Source organism: Lissotriton vulgaris, chromosome 5 (assembly GCF_964263255.1).
Source record: "Lissotriton vulgaris chromosome 5, aLisVul1.2, whole genome shotgun sequence".
Lineage (NCBI taxonomy): Eukaryota > Metazoa > Chordata > Amphibia > Caudata > Salamandridae > Lissotriton > Lissotriton vulgaris.
This window is the reverse complement of record NC_141693.1, coordinates 1,476,322,214-1,476,340,757: the sequence shown is the minus strand read 5'-3', so window position 1 is coordinate 1,476,340,757 and position 18,544 is coordinate 1,476,322,214. Positions and strand designations below refer to the sequence as shown.

Below are 18,544 nucleotides of genomic sequence, written 5' to 3'. Positions count from 1 at the left end.
CAATAGGTACTGTGTCTCCTTCGTTAAAAGTAAGGTATGTGAAACCCCCCGTCCCAGGGATGATTCTTCTCACCAGGTTGGTGTGGTTATCACGAGTCAATAAGTATTTAGAAGCGAGCAGATCAGCCTGCAAAGATTGCAGTATAGCCGAGTGCTCCGGCAGCCAGTTCGATTTGGTAAAAGTTGGTTGTATCAAAGCATACAAAGGCTTGATACGCTGGGCATATTCAGGTATGTATGTCCTCCCGAAATTCAAAAATGCCAGCAAAGACTGTAATTTTTTCAGAGTCGTCGGAGTGCGCAATTGTGCACATTTCTCCAAGAAGTGAGGAGCTAATCCTCGACCTTCTCCGCAATATGCGATTTTGCAAAGTTGAATTTGTGACGAAGTCTGCAAAGCTACAAATTAAGCGGTCAACTCGACACAGATGCTCCCACAGCTCGTCATCTGTGAGATAAATGTCATCCACATACGAACAAGCATCTGGGTCAACTCTCTCTAAGAGAGAGACTATGTGGGCAGCAAACACTCCTGGACTATTTTGTAGCCCATCGGTAACCGTTTGAAATGTTTTTAGACACCGCCGCAAGTAAAAGAGGTCTATTGGGAACTCAGACCATCCAAATGGTGGGCATAAAAACCGTTGGAAATGTCAAGCGTGGTTTTAAACCGCTTACGCACGAGACTATCCACTAAAGCAGAGCCGTGAGTATTCTGTACTGCACAGGTACGGCAATGCGAGTTTAGGCGCCGGTAATCCAATACCAAATGATATGAACCATCAGGCTTGGTCACAGTAAAAAGAGGGTTATTCATTGGTGACATACAAGTTTCAATCACTCCTTGATATTCCAATTGTTCAAGGATTTCCGCAACGGAAGCCTTAGCTTCGCGCTTTATGGGATATTGAGGTAGAGGCTGAGGCATAGACCGCAAAGGAATTTCGTGGTGTGGGGAAAATGTATCCCATCCACAGTGTGTACGGTACAGAGCTGGCGCAAGGGCTTTAGCACACTCTTCTGCAAAATTCAGCGCATGCTCCTTCGAGACAGTGTGCGCGAAACTAGGGAGGATTACCTCCTCCCCTCTTGGAGCCGTGAGCACAAAAGGTGGGGCCGAGTCAGCCTCCGCTAACAAAATGTCATAGGTAGTCGTAAGATTCTCCCAAAATACCCCTTCTATGGTACGTTGAAAGTCACCTTCAATGAATAGGACTATTTCAAAAAGTCTGTCAGGGGGAGCTACTCTAGTGTCAGCTGTCTCCACAACAACATAACGGTCAGTCGCTGTCACCTTCAGTAGTGGACGCAGGGCCTCTCGCACTATGGTTATCTCCGCCGTGCTGTCCAGCAAGGTCAGAGCCCATGTCTGATTCCGAAGCTGCGTTCTCACTATCTGTGGCATATCTGTGTGCTGTTAAAGCAGCGACTTTCTTTTTCTGAAACTGGGGTCTCTTTGGTGTAGAATCGTCCTGCTTGCCTTTACCGTTTTTCGGGCGGGGCTGGTCACGTCCTTGCTGACCAACCCGTCCCCTGCCGCCTCCACCACCGGTCGAAAAGGCTGATGACTCCTGAAAAGAACGAGGAGAGCGTTCATCAGAAACCTGAAAACGATCAGGTGATTTTATCATCGCGGGATCGCGCAAGTCATAAACACGTTCTGTTGGCGCAGGCAATGGAGACGCAGGATGAGACTCCTGTCTCTGTTGTTGTTGTTGCTTTCCCTGTTTTTGTTTTTTCGGCCAATTTTGTTTTTTGGTCTTGGGCTGGTCGTCAATTTCCGACTTCTGCCCTAGGGGTTGTTTTTTCCCTTTAGTAGAAAAAGGCTTGAGACCCATACTATTGCAGCCCACGGTTTTATAAGCCGCCACAATAATCCTCGCCAATTGGCGGGGTTTGTCGGCATCGGGAATCGCCTGCAAAGCATTGGCAACCTGAAAGTTCACCGCATCCCCCTTGACATTCGCAAGTATGAGATCGGAAACCACATCAAAGGTACCACAGAGGCGCATACCCAATTCAACCGCAACCTCTGGTCCATGCTCATCCTGAACACGTTTAAGGAACGTCGGCAGGACAGTCATAGACGGAGTGAGGTAACACCTCGTGTAGACCGCCGCAAAGGTCTTACCCCAGGTCTCACAGTCACCTATTTCAGGGATCAAGTCTTTTGGTAAGCTAATTGTCAGAATCCTGTGTTTTTCACCAGGAGACGTGTTAGGAAATACTGCTTCCAGCTGGTCAAACTTCTCGGCAAGCCAGAAAGGAAAATCATCTTTTTCTTGGGGGCATTTTCCCATCACAGCGATGACCATAACGGGACTGAGCTTCATACCGCCCTGTCCGGCAGGAAGCGCCGCACCACCCGGGGCCCCGCCCGGGAGATTGCAGGTAATGTATTTCACTAACGACCTAATCACGCTAATTGCGACCACATGTAGTCGTCTTAACTCAACCACGGTACATGCCCCGTGTTGAGGATGAGGTGTAAATCCAGCCAGAACAGGCCAGTTTGCGCCTGGAATGGACAAAGGACCTAACCTCGGAGCTGCTAAAGTATGGGGTAGGGCGCCATCAAACCAAACGCGGTGCTGCCAAGTATCTATAGGAATTTCCTGTGCCCTATATGGTGCATATTCCTGTGGCACAGCCGTGGGAGTGTACGCGTCGAACACATGAGTATTTGCGTTCACAGCCGGGAAGTTCACCCACGAGTAAAAAAACTCATACGGGTAAGCCACCTCTGCACTCACCACCATTATCACTGCCATGCCATTCACGGGAACATTATAATTTTGCAAATGATTGCGCACCGCAATGCGGCTATGTTGCGCAATGTCCACCGCGGCCATAGTGACACAGAAAGAAAGAGGTACAAAGTACACTTTGTAACACAACTGGGTAGTAATTCAAGGAAACCGTTTAGAAAGATTCAAGCTTGAAAAGACCTATGTAAATATAGGTAGGTTTGTCCGACACCACTGTTATCCGGAAACAATGGTGTAGGGGTTAAGGACGGAACATTAAACTACTCAAGCGTCATGTAATAAGACCACCAACGGTTGGGCGCCATGTCGCAGGGATTCCGTTCTCATACAGAACTGTGCATGGAGACTTGGAACCTCAGTGAATTAGGGTGTGCCAAAACTCACCTTAGTACCCAAAATCCCCTACCAGACTAGCTACAGTGTCTCATTGGTTAACACAAACTCCCAATGCTTAGACAAACCAGAACATGGACTTAGTACACCTCCGGTAACGTGGAACACATGAACACTCTTTCGTTATACAATCATTCCAATCCAGAACAAGGAGTAAAAGAGGACACGTGCATATTTGAAATATTTATTCACTAATGCAGTGTTCTCAAATGCAGTATCTTAGCTAGTACAAGCAAAGCACAGTCACTAGTCCGTAGAACACAAAAGGTGAAAGCATGGTATTATGCTAAAACGAATAGGGTTCAGTAACACCTAGTTCTCACCCTCCCTAGCTAGTATATTATATTATATCTAAGAAGGTCTCTTTGGGTTTTAGCAGGGCGGCCCCATACCTCAAGATCCTAGTGGTAAGGGATCACATCATCTTCCACCAGCTCCCTGCATGCGAAGCACCATCAAGTGTGTTTCTATGCTCTTGAGCAAAGCAATATAAAACGCGCCTAAAGCCAGAACTTGGCCGCAGCTGCATGTATGTTATGTCTAGGAACGTGCGAAGATCAGACCTCACAACAACCACAGTGTTGAGATATCCATGAAGGTTTCTGCACTCACTGTACAGACACAGCTCACCAAGCAAGGCTGATATCAGAGTAACAGCATATTATTCTCGCATGAATCAAAACATTCTACTAGGCTCAAAGCTAAAGCAACAGCTATGTGTCGTGTGCAGAAGCAGCAGAAAGGTAAAATGGCGTTTAAACTCCTAATAAGCTCATGCTAACTTAACACAGCATATAGGCAATGTATATCTATATGACAGCAATACATATCTGACATGCTGCACTAGCGTCAGGCAGTGCAGCATGTCAGATATTGGTGAATTGGGCCCTTTCTATATGCGGGCCCAAAGCTTAAACAGATCTTCAAAACCCAATGTTAACTGAAATGCATAGTGTCTGGACATCAACACATGATGTACTTACATAAGATGGTCTCGTGCACCCCAAAGCTCCACTATAGTACAATGGAACTATTACCAAGCATAAAGTTCCTCTCATATGGTCAGATTGAAACATTTAGGAAATCTCAGAGGTGAACCATCTATTGCACGACGGTTCTTTTAAGTTCTTTGCAGACCTCACTGAGGAATAACGGCTACATAGATCTCACTTCTGGAGGTACTTACAACTGTGACACTGCTTCCAGGCACAATAGAAGTCTGGTAAATGGACCCACAGTCCTTCCTCACTCTATTCCCATCTAGTAAAACGGGGCCACTGTAAGAAATTGATCACAGGGCTATTAGTGTTGATAATTATGCTTTTCTCTGACCCCACCACCCCTTGACCGACTTCTCTAACGCAGATGGCAACGGAGATTACAATCACAATACTAGCCATTTGATTGGGCCCAACTGATGAAAATTAATGATAGGGGACTCAGAGAGGCTAGGATGAAGTTTGATTATTTTAAGATCCTACATGATTGGCACTGGTCTCCCCATAACCTCTATAGAGCAAAGTTGGCCCCTACCTCTGATTACAAATTTATTAAGGTGAGACGTCTTACTCCTTTGTTCTTGTCCTAAAATTCAGTCTTATTGATCACAAATATGGCAAATGCTTCAAGAAACCTATGGCCATAACGTTGCACCTTTGGTAGCTCTTGCCATGCTACATGATATAAAGGACATGGTTGACCTGACTGCTCACAAAAAAGGACACTGCTCTCGCAACAGTGAAATTACGTCTCCTTCAGAACTGGCCATGAGCAGCAGCACCTACTCTAGATGACTGGCTGGAGAACATGGCGATGATGGAAGCACACAAACAACAGATCTATAGGTTGATCGGACACAGTTTTTCAGGGATATATGGGATCCTTTCATCAGTTGATGCTGGTAATTATGTACCACTTCCAGGTGACGCTGAGGCTACATAAGTGGATTGTCTTTTAAAGATACATGAAGTGGCTTAGTAAACTTCCGGCCTGCTTCCTATGAACTGTAAGAAAATTGTTTCTGTTTATATTGACAAGTGACTCAATGGCTTGCTTTACACCAGTAGATGCTTAACATTTTGATTCATACTCCATTCCCTTTAAATCCTTCCAGTACCTTGTTTTGTGCAATTTCTAGTGTATCTCTATTACTACTGTTGTGATGTATTGTATTGTAATTGCATTTATATAGAGCTTAGTACCCCTGATGAAGCGTTGAAGTGCTTTTTCAGCGAGTAGCGTGCTACTCCGGAACCCAAAAATGATTAGTGTTGAATTAGTATAGTGAAATATGAAATACATTTGAGTGATTGATATATAGTACAAAAAAATACATTACGCCGTCTGGCACCTTTGTTTTGACTTTCACTGTTGTATTTGATGTATCAATAACAAATATTCACACTCACTAGCAGTAGTCCCCAATCCGCCATGCTTTAAATGGGAAAAGCTTGGAAAAAAGGCCTTAAAAATTGATATGAGAATTATTTCGCAAAGTCAATGTGCAAAGCAATATACGTCAAGCAGTGATGTCACAGGAAGTCCTGCCACAATGCTATCAAACTCTTTATTTTAAAAGGAATGTGTCCATGTTCCAGTCTAGGGTAAGTTTCAAATGTTGCTACGTATATATGATATGTAAGATGATGCATACAATCGATATCGTCCATGAAGCGTAGGTAATGCACAGTTCTATAAGAGTGGTCTTTGTTTGGTAGGATGAACTGACTAGGTTAAACTTGGACACACACACTCTAGGCCGGGGTGGTATAACCTTTGAGGCGGACTTGGGTGTGATGTTTGAAGAACTTGGACCAAACGGACTAGTGGAACATCCACCCCCTTCAGGTCCACCTAGGAGGACTCCAAATATCTGGGTACTTGATTATGACTATATAGGAAGTGTGAGTGCAAATTACCACACCTATTAACATTCGAAACCCTGGGGATTCCTATTTTAAATCACGAAATCCATGTCCAAGTACATACCGGGCGTTTTCCCTCATACAAATTGCAGCAAGCCTGACCAGCCGAAATTTATCAGGGGAAAAAACCTAAAGAAGCAGTCTCACACATGTGGTAGTTTAGCATGTGCGATAAACCTCATACAACTTCTAACTGCAGACCCATGCAAACGTTTTGCGTGTGGATCGCTCGTAACCAATGAACACCTTGTAAGTGAGGCCACAGTGTTCGAGCTCTTGGCACCGATTGGCCAAGGGAAGAAGGTTGACGGGCCGAAGTCCCTGTGGTTTATTGAGCTTATTTATCTGTGACAGATTGATATAATATGCATGGCGACAGCAACAGACAGCAGCGTTAAATCATTCAACCGTATAACCGTAGGTGTGATCCAGTGCTTAATTTGTAATAAATTTTTTTTTAAAACATACGGGTCTGGGCCCTCACCAGAAGGCCACTGCAGCTTGCACCACACATTGCTCCGGCCAGCGCTGCTCATGACAGTACCAACACAACTATTAACTATCACACTCCTAAAAGTGTGACTATTCAGACTATTCCAAGCCCTCAAAGCTATAATTAAGGCACAAGCACTCGAAACAGTGATTTTAATCTATCTTGAATTAATAAGCATCTATTGTTCTCATATCTACATGAAACAGTCAGCGCTGCTATGGTACAGGCTGTCATAAGTACCAGTGTTGACAATTTAGTGCTGGTGCTGAACAGCGGAAAAACACCGGCTCAAATTAAACACCAAGCTCTCACCTGCTTCTGTCAAGTATAGTACCAAAATATTGTTCTCAGAATATCAGCGGACAAAAATATTGTGTTCTAAATATAATTCACAAAAATATTGCTTCATTGGACCCAATTATAGAAAATCTACACCGAATGGGGAAATATTTGTTTGAACATTGAACGTCACAGTAATTATGCCAGACGATATTAGTGTAAGCAATTTGTTACTTTTTGGCTCCAAATGCCCTTGTTTGTCAGTTGCAACTCATGTTCTTTCTGACATGCAGATTATTAGTATATTTACAATGTATGTGTTTATATATAAATCACACTTGCATGTCCACTTGTTTGTCTGAATTTTTGACGCATAAGTGAGCCTACTTTTGGAAACTAATGCAAGCACTTTGAAATTCCTAGATGGAAATCGAATATTTCTGAGTTCCTTTTAATAGTGATATATTTTTAGTAGTGCACAGAGTGGGAGATAGCTTGCAATTCGAGCCATAAAGTGTATACATTTCATCTTATAGTCTGCTAATTACCCTACTTAAAACATTTCCAGTGTGGATGTGCAACTGGAGCCCTTACACATGAATATTGCATCGACTGGAGATAATGGTGGCTGCCTGGACCACAAGAGTTTCATCTGCTGGTTGCCAATCTTCTTGTGCTGGGAGTGCCATTATACAGGTGTTGTTTGAGCTCCATTTTGTAGCTGTTCATGGGCAGCAGATGCTACAGTGAGAGGAAGGTTGTTCCAGTGGAGTCATGGCATGAGGGGAAGATGGTTGAAATTCGCTGAGCCTTTGATTTGAGGGTGGCAGTCTTAGTGTTGAGTTCATGAGCAGAGAAGTGTAGGCGGACGACTAAAATAATGTGCAGGGGATGAGTAGGGTGGTGAACTCAACAATGAGGACTTTGGCAACTTTACGTCTGTAGCATGAGGTGAACTGGAATTAGTGAAAATAAGGTTCCTACCATGCCATCATAGTACACTTCTTCTAGTTTAAGATTTCATTTGATGACCTAATGCATTCTTAAAGTTGTGGTATTGGTTTCTTTGCATTTGACAAATTCATCTAACCCACCAGATAGCAAGGATTTGTAAATCAAAAAGCCCATGACTTGAAACATGGTGTTTCAAGATGTTGGCACTTTTCAAGACACATAGTATCAACCTTCAAAGTTGGCGCAAGAGATGGAAGACACAAGAATGCCTAGAGTGTCACCATCCATGTCTAAAAGAGAACTGTGACGGCCATCCATCCTGTTCTTTGTACTGGATGCCCTTGCAATCCCCTGGCCCAATCAGCATTGCAGGATTTGCAGTCTTCATAGTCACAAGAAGCGACTACAGTACCTCCTACGCATGTGCGTTGGTGAAAAAGCATTACGTTAAACACACAAGTCGGTGTGCGTCACTGGGAAGCATGTTGAGGTGTGACACGCAATAGCTAGGCACATGCAGCCATGTGTTTAGGACAAGCTAAATATGTGAGAACAATATCACGAGGAAGAGCCAGAGAATGAAAAAGCCATCTGTGTTTGCAGTGATTAGGGAAAAGGCGTAATATTTGAAGAGTTTTGTAATGGGCGACCCTCTACCAGGCTGTGTGCACATGTAAAATCATCATAAGTGTAAGGAAAAAGCAGAAGAGTCTGTGCTGTAACAGGGACCCACTTAAGGGGCACTTGCCTCCTTTTGTTATGACAGGAGCACCCATTCAATGGAGACTCATTTAAATTGGTACCCGAACCATGAAAAGTACATTAGGCACAGGTGACAGAGAAATGGTAAAAGAGCTATCTTCAAATCAGAGTTATGAAATCATGGATTTAGTCTACAAAACCAGCCATCACAGTTCTCAGGGCAGACACATGAGGGAACTCGTGTGAATCTCCATCAGGGGAATGTAGAGAAGCATTTAAGCTCCTTTCTAACTACGCTTCCAACAGCGCCTTCTCCTGCTGCAGCTTTGTCATAGCCCCCCTTGCTGAATATTTCTGAAATGGGTGCATTAGGGGCATAGATGGGCAGAGTCTGACTGCAACTGAACTTTTGATGGTTGAATTTTATACTTGAAGAGCTGTAAATCACTCTCCAGCCTTCTCTCTTGCATGATAATAAATGGTCACACCATCAGCCTTCTGCCAGCACTCTTATAAATTCTTGTCTCCGGCTCTGTCCTGTTAAGGACAGCCTCCAGCAAACAGTATGTAGAACAAATGTATGATTCATCCTGTGAAAATTAACACTTCAATATGCAGCTTATGATCTGTTGAAAATACATCGTTAAATATAATTCAGCATCAAAACAGACCGTGGGTTAGAGTGTGTGATAACTTACATTCACATTTTCTTACATATCACAAAAGTACTCTCTAGACCACAAATGAGGATGACCCCTATCTTCTAATAATGCTGGACCTCTCAGCTGCCTTTGACACAGTCGGCAATCCCATCCTCATACGCACCTTGGATGCTCACATTGGATTCACCAGCAATGTCCTTTACATTTCTCCTTCTACATTTCCAACCTACATCATTTGTGACCTGGTGCTCATGTGAACAAAGATCCTTATCGCATGTGGGGTCCCCCAGGTTCCATACAGACTCCTGTCATTTTCAACCTTTACATGGAGCCGCTTGGTGCTTTCCTCACAAGTAGCAGTATCAACATTCACTAATATGCTGATGATGCATAACTCTACTTGAAAGTCTCAACGCTGTCTGCGCATCATCCAGAACTGGATGTCCAGTGCTCACCTAAAGCGCAACCATACCAAGGCAGAGTTCCTATTATTTGCCAAAAACAACAAAAAAGATACAGTGTAAACCAGACTGAATGATATGAACCTGGATGGCTGCAAACCACAAATTTCACAAAATGGCAAGTCACTTTGCTTCACTCTAGACACGAACGAACCCCACCCTCGAAAAACACATTGCCAGAAAAAAACAAAGACGACCTGGTACCAGCTCTTTTTTCTGAACTAATGTCAAACTGTTTCTTCAAGAAAGTAACTTCAGAGCTGCTGTCCAAGCCCTCCTAGTGTTGCATCTGGATGGTGGTAAGGCTTTATTTCAAGGCCTCCTACAGCCCACCCTGGCACACCATAGTAGCATCCTACACACCGCATCATGTCTCATCCAAGGCCTGAAGAAATATGAACATCACCCCCATCCAATATGGAATTCCATTTGCTCCCCTTGCAGACCCGCACCGTCTTCAAAAAGAGCTGCCTCATTTACTTAGACATCATGACCATCCCACACACAGATATCTTGCAGACATGCTCACCATCTCTGGTGGTTCCGGGCACACCTGCAGGCAGGACATCATCAGAATGCAGGCTAGTAAAAAAAGACAACAGGCCTTTTCCACCTACGCAACAAGGATCTGGAACAAAATCCCTGTATCCATCCGGACTGCGCCAACGCTGCTCAAATTGAAGGGGAAGACTCACCTCTTTAAAGAACACTACATTATAATGCATTAACCAACCACAACCCAGCTTTCGCTCACATTAATCATTGACCTTATGCTCGTGTTTGACCATGTACAATGCTTTGCTGCCTAATGGCTATGTTACAGTGACAAAAATACCAAACAACTACATACATTTGTTTGCAATGAACATCATCCATGCAACAGATCAAAGTACTACTGACCATAAATTACTACTCCTACTGAGTATTTCAGGGAATAATAGTTCAAAAGACAGAAGAAATTAAAAGATGTCTGTTCAACGATTTGAATGGCAGCTATAATTCTGCCCACTGGTTTGCCTTTAACATCGTCTGCAGCCTCTGGTAGGAGACATTACGATGTCAAAACGTAACAGAAAAGTAGTTATGTCTTCTTCTCATTGCGGATGATTAGTGATGTCTTATTATTACAGGAGAATAGAGAGATCACATATAGACTAATAAAAATATTAGGTACAGTTAGGGCCATATGTAGGTAATCTACATATACAGATTCTAAAAAAACGAATTTTACCGAATTCGGTATTTGAGAATTGGTAAATGGTATGTAGGAAACAATTCGGAAAATATTACCGAATCGGTACGATTTGGTATTTAAGAATCGGTATTTACCGATTCGGTAATTCCCATTCATTCCTATCGGCCTGGAGGTCCATAGGAATGAATGGGAAGCCATTCACTATTACCGATTCGTTAAATACCGAATCGGTGATAGGGAGCACATAGTCAAGGGTGGCAGGGTGTCATATTGACACCCTACACCCTGTTGCACCCCTGAATCGAGCATGTGTGCACATGTGGCACACATACATGCCCTAAGGGCATGTATGTCTGCCACATTACACTTTTAAAAAAAGCACAAAATTGCTTTTTTAAAGGTTTTCGATATTTACTACCAACTTGTAGTTGGTGCTAAACAACGAATACTGAATGCAAGAAGGCAAGTGCCTCCTACATAGCTTTTTGGCTTCGGTAATTACTGATTCCTTAAAATAAGGAATCAGTATTTTACCAATTTCTTAAGGAATGGGTAATTACCGAATCCTTAAACCTGCCTCCTACATCTCAAACCCTAAATATCGGTCGGTAACGGCCGAAATGACCGAATTTCGGCTGTTACCGACCGGTATTGGGCTACCTACATATGGCCCTTAGTTCGGCTGTCCATTAGAATGCCTAATGTTATGCTAGTGTGAGGCACTTTATACTTTGCCTGTGGTAACAAAATAATTTTGAATGGTTATCTATGTAATGCTCTTATCCAAAACACTTTATAAAGAACATTTTTGTAAGCAATTATTATTATTAACCAGACCAAATTGTTTTGTTAGCAGCACAGTCAGGATTGAGAAGAACTCCACGGACATCATATCTGTTTTTTGGACCCGATTTCTCTTTCTTTCCTCCTACATTTTAAAGTGCTTCTAGCAAGGCATTTGCGTAACAAACACTAACCTTTCACACTAAGGGCCAGCTTGACAGTGCAGCTACCACCAAACCTTAGGGGATCAACAGAAAAATAACTTAAAGAGCACAGCTGTGTGAGGGGCTTTGGCTCCACCCAGATGTTGATTTCCTCAAGTATATATTTTGATTGGATAAAAGCTGTGTGCTTATGGCCAAAAGCAGATAGTTGACTGGTGGGAAAGCGTATACAGAATCGAGCAGGCTTGAGTTGGTCAAGGCGACAAGCCAGTGATAAAGACCATAGGCCTAGTGGTTAATTCGAAAACGTTATGTTCAAGGCCGTAGGTCTAAACCTTTTATTATGAAAATGTATGCCAAACGCAGTAGACCTCACACATCTAATCTGAAAATCATATTTATGGTCATTTGACCGAAAGAAAGTATTTTGATGATGAAAATCATATGTTAAATTCAATAGGCCTTTAATTATAGATTGTTATTGCACTGTGCTGTAGATGGGTATTGCGTTATGTGGATCCTCAAAGATTACTGTGGTATGCCCGGGTTTTGGTTCCTGCCTCCGATTTCCTCTTATATGTTCTGTGCATAGAAGATTTGTACTTTAATCTTTGTTAACCCTGTTAGGAGGAGCTATATATTTTCTGTCAAGTGTAATTTTGTGTATGTTTATAATTTCCTGAACTAAATTGTACATACTTCTAATTGTATGACTTTTTACTTGATGGTTACCTTGTAGAAAGGTTTGTGCTCAATGTCATAGCCCTGAATTGATTATGGTGATGAGCCTATGATAAATGGTATATGCCCGTTTGCTTCATTAGGAAAGGTCACGTCAGATAACATAGGTTCCATCTGCTTATTATACAAAATTACAACAAAGGAAGTACGATGGCCGTATTTATTGGGGAGTTGTATAATACAGATTAAAGTAAATAAATGTGCAGTTGTTTACTTGGCCTTGTAACACTGAAAAAAACTGCGTTCTTTTGACTGTTGAAGAGTAATTCATATTCTGTGTCTCTCCAGGACAGCATACTGCTTGGGCAATGTGTTAGTAGAATTCTGCCATTGGCTCTGCTGACCTGTGCGTAAAAGCATGTTGCCCGATAGCATGTACAAATCAGCTTGAAAATATGCTTCAGTTCCTGGGCTCCCAGTACTTTAGTTTTAATGTTTTTACTTTTAGACTTCACCTTTCATTTCTTTCCTTCTTCCTTTTTAGACCATTCTGCAGCTCCCCAGAAAGTCCTAATGCGATGTTCGCTTGCCACTCACTTCATTTGACATGTGCTGCATCTTGTGCATCCCCTATTTCTAAAATGTGTGGCCATCTTGGAATGGTGTCATCCAGAGTGTATCATTGCTTTCCTGATCCAAGATGTGTACCATGATTAGAAGCATAATGTTAGCCATCTTGGAGCAGTACAGCAGTGACAAACTACACAATTTAGCATGTGAAGATGGCCGGCCAGTACGATATTTACTCAGTGGCAATTTTTAAATGGTATTGTGCATGTCGTAACATTGATTTTTTTTTAACTCCAATATAGCGAACATGTGTTTTTCTACTTTTATTTTGATGTTTATCTTCCATGCTTTGTCTCAATTATTGTAGGTAAGTGGACAAATGCAAGAATGAGCCAGAGCAAGGATGAATCAGTGTAAGTATGCATGACAGGGTGCATGAATGTTGAATTATTGAGTGCCAAAACTCATAAGTGACTGAAGAGGCACTTTCACTTATAAGCCAGACCTAGCGGCACTGCCAATGCTTGTTATCACAAAGTGATGCTTCCTGTAGCCTAGTGTGGACACAAAATAAAGATCACATTGACGCCCTGAGGGTAAGTGTAAGAGAAGTGCATATTTTACTGCAAGACGGTCTACATCTAGATGTGTGTTCTTCTGAGCCCAACATTATACATGTTTAGGTGCTAGGGAGAGGGGCTGGGCTCTGGTTTCCTTTCTGGGGATCTACCTGTCAGTCTTCACTTGCCTCGCACACTCTCACTTTATAAATATGACTGTTTTTTCGGTTAATCAGTCATGATTGATGAGAGTTGGCCCCTAGGCTGGGTATGACTGCTTAATTTATTTAGTTATGCCTCCTTATATGGTGCAACAACAGAGACTGAGCAGCTGACCCAATGCAGCCTATAGTGTGGCTGGAAACAGAAAAGTGGACAGAGTAGGAGCCTGGTAGCTGACCTCTGCGGTAAATGTCCACATGCACATATACAGGCAAAAGACAGACACAATAAACAAAAACAAACATTCACCACCTAACCTGAACCGCACTGCCACTTACCTGGGCAGGGCTATTGTTTCCCCAGTCTGCACCCCTAGGGAGCTCTCTGTTCTCTATCCTGGAGAAGCTGCTTCTGTGTCCAGCTCCCTGCAGGGCCAGCTCAGTCCCCCAGGGAGAGAGACGGCCATCGCCTGCTTGAATCTCCCTCTCATACTGACCACCTAGGGGGCACCCCACCTTCAGATCCGCGGAGCTGACTGGTCCAGCATTTACAGGGCCCACTTTGTGGCTCTACTCATCAACAAACGGAAGCACTGTACAGTCATGAAATGTAAGTTTATGGGGCTGTTTATATTTGCTTTCTTTGGCCAGCATGCTCAGAGGGCGGATTCACTTGCTGAATCCCAGCAGGTCCTGCAACTCATCATTTCATCTTTACGGGTTGTTGTACGGAACATGTGCCTTTGAGTGCCATAAACCTTTAATATTTACATCAGCGCCGAGGAGCTGCGCGATTGTGACAGCAAGCGCTATATGGACACATCACCATTAACAGTCCTACTGTGGCGTTTCTAATGATAATGCAGTTGGGGTCTGCGCCGAGTCTAGGGTGTTCGCTTGCAGTGCAGCGTGCACTAGGTCAGCATTAAGGCGCTGTGCCTCCAATGAGAAAGCCTTGTTACAGAGTATATTAGCAAGTTCAAATGTGTCTTTGTTCAAAACCCAATCAAACCGAACGAAAACTATACAGGTTGTGTCTGCGCAGTGACGCCCTCGGTAAAATGGAGTGAACTGCGTCATCACTGCTAGTGAAATCAAATGTACGCTACCCAGGCGCTTCTTGCAGCCTGTAAAAAAGGTGTAGGTATTTACAGCCTAAACTGTTCATGGTGTGGGACGGGCCGTGAAGAGCTCTAACAAGGACACAGTGGCATTTACATCTAGAATCTAGGCCAGGGGCTGTCCTCAGTTGATTTCTCACCCTAGTTTCCTCTGCAGCTGTTTCTTTGCGAGGCCATCTTTGGTCCAGCCGCGTCTCTCCCGCCCCCTCCCAAGAAGACCTTATGCAGGCCGCAGGCATCTCTGTTGTTGCCTGTTGTCCGGGGTGGGGGCGCAAACGGGGGCTGAGGCCCGGGCCCACTGGGAGCAGGCACAGTGGTCTACGGCGGCCTGGGCCTCCTCCGAGACGGGCAGGGGGGAATGCCTAAACCACCAGACGCTCATCATGGGCAACAGAGGTAAACCGGAGGACAGGGAAGAGCAGAGGAATCATTCTTTGTAGCCATGAAGGAACGGGTACCGTGGAGCAGAGCGGAGAGAGAGCGGGTCACACACACCCAGCCCACTACTAACAACCAAACATCCTTTTCAAACGTCCTCCTTCCTCCTTTTAGGTCAATTCACCCAACAGGCGCACATGTTCACCACTCCCAGTAACACTTTACAACTCCCCCCTTCTCTAATCCAGTCCCATCATCCTCTCGCTACTCAAAACACTACTAACCACACAAATAACTCAAGAGCAGACATTTACAACTAAGCCACAGGGAAACAAGCACATATTACTAATCGGCTAACTCCAAGGCTTTAACTGAGCAGGGTCCTGCCAGTGCTGAGCATAGGCAGTTTTTAAAAGGGGGCCTTGAAACGAGTCTCTATCGGGACAGCAGGCACATCCACGTGCGTGTGCTCACACTGCTAACTTCTGGAGAGGTTACGGCATGACGTCATGCCAGGTAAGCATTGTAGGGGAAGGGAAATCCTTTAAAGAGAGTCATTCTCTCTCTGGATTTCTCCTCTCTTTTTGCAAAGTAGGAGCAGCAACATGGTCGGTGTCAGCCGAGGCGTGGCAAGAGGTCCTCAAATCCCATCTATGCTTTACAGGTCTTCAAACTGTACGGCGCACCTGGGGTCTGTGGCTGGATTCCTAGTAAGGTGGGGCGCAAAATGGCGTTTGAAGTATTTGTGTATGAGGAAGGCCGGGAAGCGCCACTTTGTGCACTCGGCTCGTCTCCGGGCACTCTTGATTTACATACAGCAGTAGAGGCGCTTCAAAACAGAGTATGACCTGTGATCCTGGAAGCACCCTGGGGTGGAGGTCAGGGAGAGGGGGGGATTGGTCTAGGAAGTGGCTAAAAAGGACAATATATTCTGTAACAAGTTTATTTTTTTAACCTTCAGGTAATTGCGTACAAAATGTTCAATGGAAAATTAATGCAAGTTAAACTAATCAACTTTACTATGAAACCTCAGTTACCTAATGCCAGCAAGGCAGATAACTGTGTGTGACCACAAAGAAGGACCACTAAAATTATGCAGCAGGAAAGGACCAACGTTATGCGGCAGGGTTAAATACATTCTATTGCAAGAAAAGGCAGATAATACAGTTTAATTTTTATGATAGCATTCAATTATGTTTCAATTTTTCCACGTGATTACTGTCTGGGCAGAGATTTCACTTCATCCACGTTACCACCGAAATACACCAACAAGGAATTGAAAGGTGGTTGGTTAACTTTTGCAAAGGGCTGTCCACTGCACGGCAACACGTGTGACTACATCTTTAATACCTTTTAATCCTTTTGAACTAGAAACAATGTTTTTGTTAAAATCCACAGATTATGCAGTAGTTAACTAAGTAGCAAATACGGAAAATCCATAATTATGCAGAAAGCGCAGCAGAAGCGCATCATTTCAGAGGTCCTGCCAGAAATCACAAATCTGAGTCTTAGTTGGTGCAGTGGGGATTAGTGGCATGTGTAAATACTGTTAAACTCCACATCAATACTGTGTGCATTGTTTATTAATGGAAGTGACATATTTTAACCTATTTGATTTGTTATTTTAGTTTGTTGTAGTTGATGCAGAGATGAAAAAGGTGTTGCCATGCTGAGAACAATACAGTCTTGAAGAAGTGTGCCAACAATTGCACCATTATATTGAAGCGCCGCACAATTCTAGTTCTCAGGATTTAGGCCAAGCTCCTAATCGGATTGGCCACACCTCTTTAAGAGGTTTCCCACGTCCCATTTAGGGCACCCCCGGTTTTTCTTATCCCACTTTAAGCCCAGACTAACTCTAATCTTGGGTTGGGGAGCGTGCTACTCGCCACAAAGCGCTTCCACGGGGTAGTAGCACTATTAGAAGTACAATTTACAATTGCAATTACAGGGTAGTGAAATTATAAAAAAAGTGTGAGTTTAATAATAATGAAGGTCAGGGCATGGCTGAGAAGGCAGAGGATGGGGCTTGAAGGCCACTGAAGATCTGTGCAGACAGCACAGTGAAAGGCAGGACAGTGAAGGGTAGGGCCGTAACGGACTGTCACAGGGTAGTGGGGCTGTGCCTGTTTCTAACCGTTACCGATTCAATTGCACATAATGGAACGTCAACAAAAGGTATTTTCCCAGGATCACACAACTGGCCATGCAAGGAAGCTGAGATTTGCACACAGATCGCCTGAATCACCACGCATGGGTTTAAGTCATAGATTGTGTCGCCATGGATTATATCACATAAAGTCACGACTTCAGATGCCCCGCTCTCACCTCCCTCTCAGCCACTACAGTAGGATGTAGCATCTAGTAACACGTGCCCAGTGCCTGGGCTGTCAATTGCTCGAGTTGGAATAGAACTGGCAAGCACGAAAAAAATAGCTCAGAGGGTTACAGTGGAGGCTTCGGAAGTCGTTAAGTAAACAGCAAATCACAGAGATTAGCAAAATAGCGTACTGAGTCTGTGGTGATGCTGCAAAGAGCTCCATATGACGTAAAGACCACATGCCGAAACGTCACAAAAATAGCTATGATGCAATTAGAGCTCTAGCTCTTTTTAAGTTGATAAAACGAGGACCACTTTGTTGCTTAATAAAATATATTCACTAAAAGCGCTACGAAGTGAGAGAAATACTGTTTATTCTGCAAGCACCATCAAAGTACGTAGACGCTGTCCTTGTGGTACAATCTATAACAACAACTACAGAACAAAGAATATAAATTCACTTACTCACCCCTGGTACGAGGCTGTGGGTCCTCTGGGGCATCCAGGAAGGTACCCCGCTCGCGATCCTGCGCGGGTGGACCCCCGGAGCGCCTCACACCGCGACGCCGTCCCCAGACAGAGACACCCCCCGGCGGGGCGTGCCCAATGACGCCCTTGTAAGGAGAAATGAAATGACAAAACTCCGAAAGGAAACAGCACGCCCCCGCTCAGCGCAGGATCGGGAAACACAATTAATTAGATAAAACCGAGCGCCGGAGCAGCGCTAATCGGACACACTAATCCCGCCTCACGGAGACGATTCGCCGATCCCATCGGGCGCCGTGACCTGTATTTTTAAAGCACGCCCTTAGTGGGAGGACGTGCTTTTGCGGAGGGTGGAGAAATGATGGAGTGATGGAACAAGCCGGAAATCTAACTCAGTAGGTCCGTGCGGGTGCTGCAGAAATCTGTGTCAACGGTCACGCGCGAGTTGTGTGTTTAACTCTCAGTAAAGTAGCAGAGGAGGCAAATGCG

At 44.1% G+C, this 18,544-nt stretch overlaps 1 protein-coding gene across 1 annotated transcript in view; it reads right to left on the bottom strand.

Annotated features, from left to right (window-relative positions):
• Positions 1 to 18,163, bottom strand: part of KLHDC8A (kelch domain containing 8A) — a 148,027-nt gene extending 129,864 nt beyond the window's left edge. Inside the window, exon 1 of the mRNA XM_086923444.1 lies at positions 18,039 to 18,163. The gene's annotated coding sequence lies outside the window, so the exon portion shown is untranslated. The remainder of the gene's footprint in view (positions 1 to 18,038) is intronic.
• Positions 18,164 to 18,544: the final 381 nt, after the last annotated feature.